Genomic DNA, 6,507 nt, shown 5'->3' with positions numbered 1-6,507 from the left:
CTACCTATCATGGCATTTCCATAGCCATTCTGAGATATTGCCATGCAACTTTCCACCGCTCCGTTTATCATGACACGCTTTATCATTGTCATATTGCTTTGCATGATCATGTAGTTGACATTGTATTTGTGGCAAAGCCACCATGCATATTATTTCATACATGTCACTCTTGATTCATTGCCCATCCCGGTACACCGCCGGAGGCATTCATATAGAGTCATATTTTGTTCTAGTATCGAGTTGTAATCATTGAGTTGTAAATAAATAGAAGTGTGATGATCATCATCCATAGAGCATTGTCCCAAAAAAAGGGAGAAAAAGGCAAAATAAAAAAAGGAAGGCCCAAAAAAGGAGAAAAAAAGGGGCAATGATACTATCCCTTTTCCACACTTGTGCTTCAAAGTAGCACTGTGATCTCCATGATAGAGAGTCTCCTATGTTATCACTTTCATATATTAGTGGGAATTTTTCATTATAGAACTTGGCTTGTATATTCCAATAATGGGTTTCCTCGAATGCCCTAGGTCTTCATGAGCAAGCAAGTTGGATGCACACCCACTTAGTTTCTTTTTTTGAGCCTTCATACATTTATAGCTCCAGTGCATCCGTTGCATGGCAATCCCTACTCCTTGCATTGACATCAATTGATGGGCATCTGCCTAGCCCATTGATTAGCCGCGTCAATGTGAGACTTTCTCCTTTTTGTCTTCTCCACATAACCCCCATCATCATATTCTATTCCACCCATAGTGCTATATCCATGGCTCACACTCATGTATTGCGTGAAAGTTGAAAAAGTTTGAGATTACTAAAGTGTGAAACAATTGCTTGGCTTGTCATCGGGGTTGTGCATGATGAGAGAATTCTTGTGTGACGAAAATGAAGCATGGCCAAACTATATGATTTTGTAGGGATGAGCTTTCTTTGGCTATGTTATTTTGAGAAGACATAATTGCTTGATTAGTATGCTTGAAGTATTATTACTTTTATGTCAATATTAAACTTTTATCTTGAATCTTTCGGAGCTGAATATTCATGCCACAATTGAGAGAATTACATAGAAAATTATGCTAAGAAGCATTCCACATCAAAAATTCTGTTTTTATCATTTACCTACTCGAGGACGAGCAGGAATTAAGCTTGGGGATGCTTGATACGTCTCCAACGTATCTATAATTTATGATTGTTCCATGCTATTATATATTCTGTTTTGGATGTTTAATGGGCTTTATTATACACTTTTATATTATTTCTGGGACTAACCTATTAACCAGAGGCCAGCCCAAATTGCTGTTTTTTTGCCTATTTCAGTGTTTCGAAGAAAAAGAATATCAAACGGAGTCCAAACGGAATGAAACCTTCGGGAACGTGATTTTCGGAACAAACGTGATCCAGAGGACTTAGAGTGGACGTCAAGCAATCAACGAGGAGGCCACGAGGCAGGGGGCGCGCCTACCCCCCTGGGTGCGCCCTCCACCCTCGTGGGCCCCTCGTAGCTCCACCAACCTACTTCTTCCTCCTATATATACCTACGTACCCCCAAACCATCAGCTGAGGAGCCAAAACCTTATTTCCACCGCCGCAACCTTCTGTACCCGTGAGATCCCATCTTGGGGCCTTTTCCTGCGCTCCGCCGAAGGGGGCATTGATCAAGGAGGGCTTCTACATCAACACCATGGCCTCTCCGATGATGTGTGAGTAGTTTACCTCAGACCTTCGGGTCCATAGTTATTAGCTAGATGGCTTCTTCTCTCTCTTTGGATCTCAATACAAAGTTCTCCTCAATTCTCTTGGAGATCTATTCGATGTAATCTTCTTTTGCGGTGTGTTTGTCGAGATCCGATGAATTGTGGGTTTATGATCAAGATTATCTATGAACAATATTTGAATCTCCTCTGAATTCTTTTATTTATGATTGGTTATCTTTGCAAGTCTCTTCGAATTATCAGTTTGGTTTGGCCTACTAGATTGATCTTTCTTGCAATGGGAGAAGTGCTTAGCTTTGGTTTCAATCTTGCGGTGCTCGATCCCAGTGACAGTAGGGGAAACGACACGTATTGTATTGTTGCCATCGAGGATAAAAAGATGGGGTTTATATAATATTGCATGAGTTTATCCCTCTACATCATGTCATCTTGCTTAAAGCGTTACTCCGTTCTTATGAACTTAATACTCCAGATGCATGCTGGATAGCGGTCGATGTGTGGAGTAATAGTAGTAGATGCAGGCAGGAGTCGGTCTACTTGTCACGGACGTGATGCCTATATACATGATCATGCCTAGATATTCTCATAATTATGCACTTTTCTATCAATTGCTCGACGGTAATTTGTTTACCCACCGTAATACTTATGCTATCTTGAGAGAAGCCACCAGTGAAACCTATGCCCCCGGGTCTATTCTCTATCATATTAATCTACTGTTATTTCTATTACCGTCTATTTTGCAATCTTTACTTTAAATCTCTATTATAAAAATACCAAAAATATTATCTTATCATCTCTATCAGATCTCACTTTTGCAAGTGGCCGTGAAGGGATTGACAACCCCTTTATCGCGTTGGTTGCAAGGTTCTTATTTGTTTGTGTAGGTGCGTGGGACTTGAGCGTGGTCTCCTACTGGATTGATACCTTGGTTCTCAAAAACTGAGGGAAATACTTACGCTGCTTTACTGCATCACCCTTTCCTCTTCAAGGGAAAACCAACGCAGTGCTCAAGAGGTAGCATCGTATCAGTGGCAGATAGGACTTGAGAGAATATTGATCTTACCTTTAGCTCCTTGTGGGTTCGACACTCCATACTTATCACTTTCACCTTTGGGAATTGCTAAGATGATTCCCTACACTTGGGGATTATCAGACAACCACCACCGCTTTGCATGTGGGCCAACCATATATATGTTGAATACCCAAAATGCACAACTTTGATGTGCCACATGCCTCAAAAACCGTAAACCATGCACCCACACAGAGCGAGGTTCATCAAGCGTACTACATATGATGGTCCCCTTCCCCCTCTTCACTGCATACTATATACTCCTGTCGTAATATACGTACAACCCAAAAGAATCCTCATCGATGGTGAAATTAATTAACCTCTCCCGATGTAGGTAAGTGATGCATGCATGCATCGACGATGGCCTCGTGGGCCCACAGATGGAAGCGTCACATGTGAGTGTCCTAGCTAGGATATGCATGTGGCCCAAAAAGGTGTTGTGTGATGTTTGAATAGCCAATTTCACAATTTTGATGTGACATGTGCCTCAGAAACCAAAAAGTCCCGACACTGAGTGAGGTGTACTTGTTCACGAACACGTATGTATAATATATATATATATGCTAGTCCCCTCCCACCTCTTCGACGTGTACTATATACCACCATAACACAAACAAAAAAGATTCTACCTTGCTGGTCAAATTAACCTCACTGCCGGCTGTTCGTCAAAGTGATGTGGCACCGGCCTGCCTAAAAAAATAGCCAACCCAAACGGTGGCTCACAACTCGTAGTGTACTGCGAGCCACCCGCCACCCCAGACGCACACACCCACACACACACTGTGAATCCACCGCAACTATGATGCATGTTAAATTAATTATCCCGCGGTGAACATATATGTTACCAAAGGAGGGACGTTTTAATTTCAAAAAAAATCACAGAGATCATTAAGACGTTTTAGTACATTAATTGATTGATTTTCTACGGGTATAATGTGCAAAAATAAAATTTGAGCTACATGCACACGTGACAGTGCACCTAAATGGATTGCAAAAACACATGTGTCTCAGTGGGTGCATGTTTACTCCCTGTGCAACAAATTTCAATCATTGAGAATCTTGATTTTTAAATTCTAGTACATCCAAAACTTATTTGAAGTTCATGAAACTTATCGTGATGTCATATGGACACCGATACAAAGTGGCATTGTACTTTTTTTTGCCAAATTTGAGACTAGTTTTGATGTAATCTTTATCTAATTACAGATGGGAGATTAGTAATAATTGGGAACCAGTATCCCAAACGGATTATTTATTCGAACCGTGAGCGTTAGACCAACAATGGATACGTGCCATGCTTCGGTTAAGCAATAAAGCGACATCATTAATCATCCAAATAGAAAAACAATATACGTGCCGCCGCGCGAGCCGTGTGCCGTGCGAGTAGGCGTGAGTTGATGGGATACATGCGAGCAGTCCGCCGCGTAGGCAGACGGGGAGGCGTGCGTGGAGGTGTGTGAATTGACGGAGGCGTGCTTGTTGCGTAGTGTCATCCGGAGGCGTGTGAGTAGCTGTGTGAAACTTTGGTAGGCATGCCAGCAGTCCGGTGCGCAAGCTCACCGGGAGGCGAGCCATCGGTTTGACCGCTGCCCGCCTCTCTCCCACAACTCCACTTCTCCATATTAATGGTACGCCCGAGCGGCCGCACCCCCCATCCTCGCCACACACACACAATCCTCTCTCTCTCCGCTTGCATCCTCGACGCCGCTCTCAGTCCTCAAAGCTGTCAGTGTATGAGGATGCCGCCGAAGAGCCCCATAGGAGGGAGTGGTGATGCCGGGGCTGCTAAAGCACGGGAGCACGGCGTGGAGATGGAGACAGAGGTTGCTGTCACCACCGGCAAGTTATCGTTGCACCCTGACATCGTCGACGGCGTCGAGCTTCCACAGCCGGAGGCGGAGTTCCACACCGACTCCGACGACCACTCCGGCGACGACTCCGACGACCACTCCGGCAACGACTCCGACGACCACTCCGACGATGACAGACAACTGGTTAGTCATCTATCACTACTGCAGGATGCTGCTAATGCGACACTATGATCAGAGACCCTTCGACGAAACTCTGTGCGATGCCATAATCGCAAACGGTGGTGTAAAAAACCCCGTCAAAAAAGGTGCAAAACATTTGCGATGGAGGATGCATCAAACACGATTTAGATTTTAGTTGCGTGTGCGATGCAGGGCATACGGTTCAACTCAATTAACCGTTTGCGATCAGGAGGAACAAAAGAAACGGGCAGCCAGATGAAGGTGTGTGCGATGTACAACATACGGTTCACTCAGATGAATTGTTTGTGATTAGGCAACACAAAAGAAACGGTCAGCCAGATCAAAGGTGTGTGCGACACTCGGATGAACTGTTTGCGTTGAGACATGAGAACAGAAATGGTTCAAATGAACAAGATGTGTGTGATACGAGGCAAACAGGTCTATAATCGGAAACGTGTGCGAAGACCGATAACAAGACATACGATTACTGCTAACAAGCCGTGTGTGTTGTGAGCAAACGATTGCTCGTATACAATTGTGAGTGATTGATGAAAACATCACCGACGGGTTCCATTGTTTAGTCCGTGTGCGATGTGATTTTCTTTGTCTGCACAACATCTACGCTCTGTCTACAGAGCATCAACATATATACTTAAAAAGACAGCATTGCATAACCAAATTAAGCATACAATTACACAAGTGACTACACACATAACATTTCCACACACCAAAGAAAGCAATTACATGCATACTAAAGTAGGAGAAACGAGGATCTAATCATCTACTTATTGTTGCGACAACGCTTGCCATTGCTCTGCTTCCGCCTGGATCCCTGGCCGTTTTGGGGAAGGAGGCACTTCCTCATGTCAATGATCTGCCTGTACATGTCCTAGCTCGTGTACGCCTCCTTGGCCGTGTACACAACGTGAGCTTTATCGAGTTTCTCCATCCAGGCCGAGTGCCAGGCACGCTTATCCTTGTTGCACGAATCCTTCATGTCTCTGTAGTAGGGGTCGATGATGGCCTCGACGAGGTGAACCAGTGAGATCGACAAGGTAGACTGATTCGAGAATGGTTAATAAAATCTAAGACCATTGCATATTAAGGTCAAAATAGTGCTAGCAATATACGAGTCTCATACGAGCCATTTCAACGATTGTACCACAAAAGCTCGAAATGTTACAAGGTTCAAATTCCAGAGTTATATGGCTCAAATTCGAAGATTACAAGGTTCAAACTGATATTAGAAATGAAATTCAGCTCATCAGCTGCAAACGCTCGTGCTGATCCGCTGAACATGGATATCAGAGAGGTTCAAACTAATATCACCGCTTCTAAGCCTGGCTTCGAAACCTCACAATTTTTGCAAAGGGGTCAGCCACTGAGAAGTCATGTATGGGGTTGATACGATGACTTCCGATTACTCTGTCATCTGAAGTTCCAAAATGAAATTCAACATTTTTGGAGCCTACTCCATTCTGCCGCAGGCGCGGGCGCTGATCAACAAACCATTCATTTTTTCGAAATAAATGTAGGGCAAACCTCATTTCCTTCAGCACCCTTGCTCTGAGAACAAAGAACCTAGAGAATATAATCTCTGGTAAGGTCCCTCGGTAGGAGTTCAAAGTAATTTCCGAGAGATGCAGATCTAGGCATTCGACGTGATTGTTATATTGTATCACATTATCCACCACTGGGCCTAATCTTATCTGCAAAAGAAGAAAATGTGTTAGTGCCTACA

This window comes from Aegilops tauschii, chromosome 5, assembly GCF_002575655.3.
Source record: "Aegilops tauschii subsp. strangulata cultivar AL8/78 chromosome 5, Aet v6.0, whole genome shotgun sequence".
Classification (NCBI taxonomy): domain Eukaryota; kingdom Viridiplantae; phylum Streptophyta; class Magnoliopsida; order Poales; family Poaceae; genus Aegilops; species Aegilops tauschii.
Note: the sequence above shows the minus strand (reverse complement) of the source record.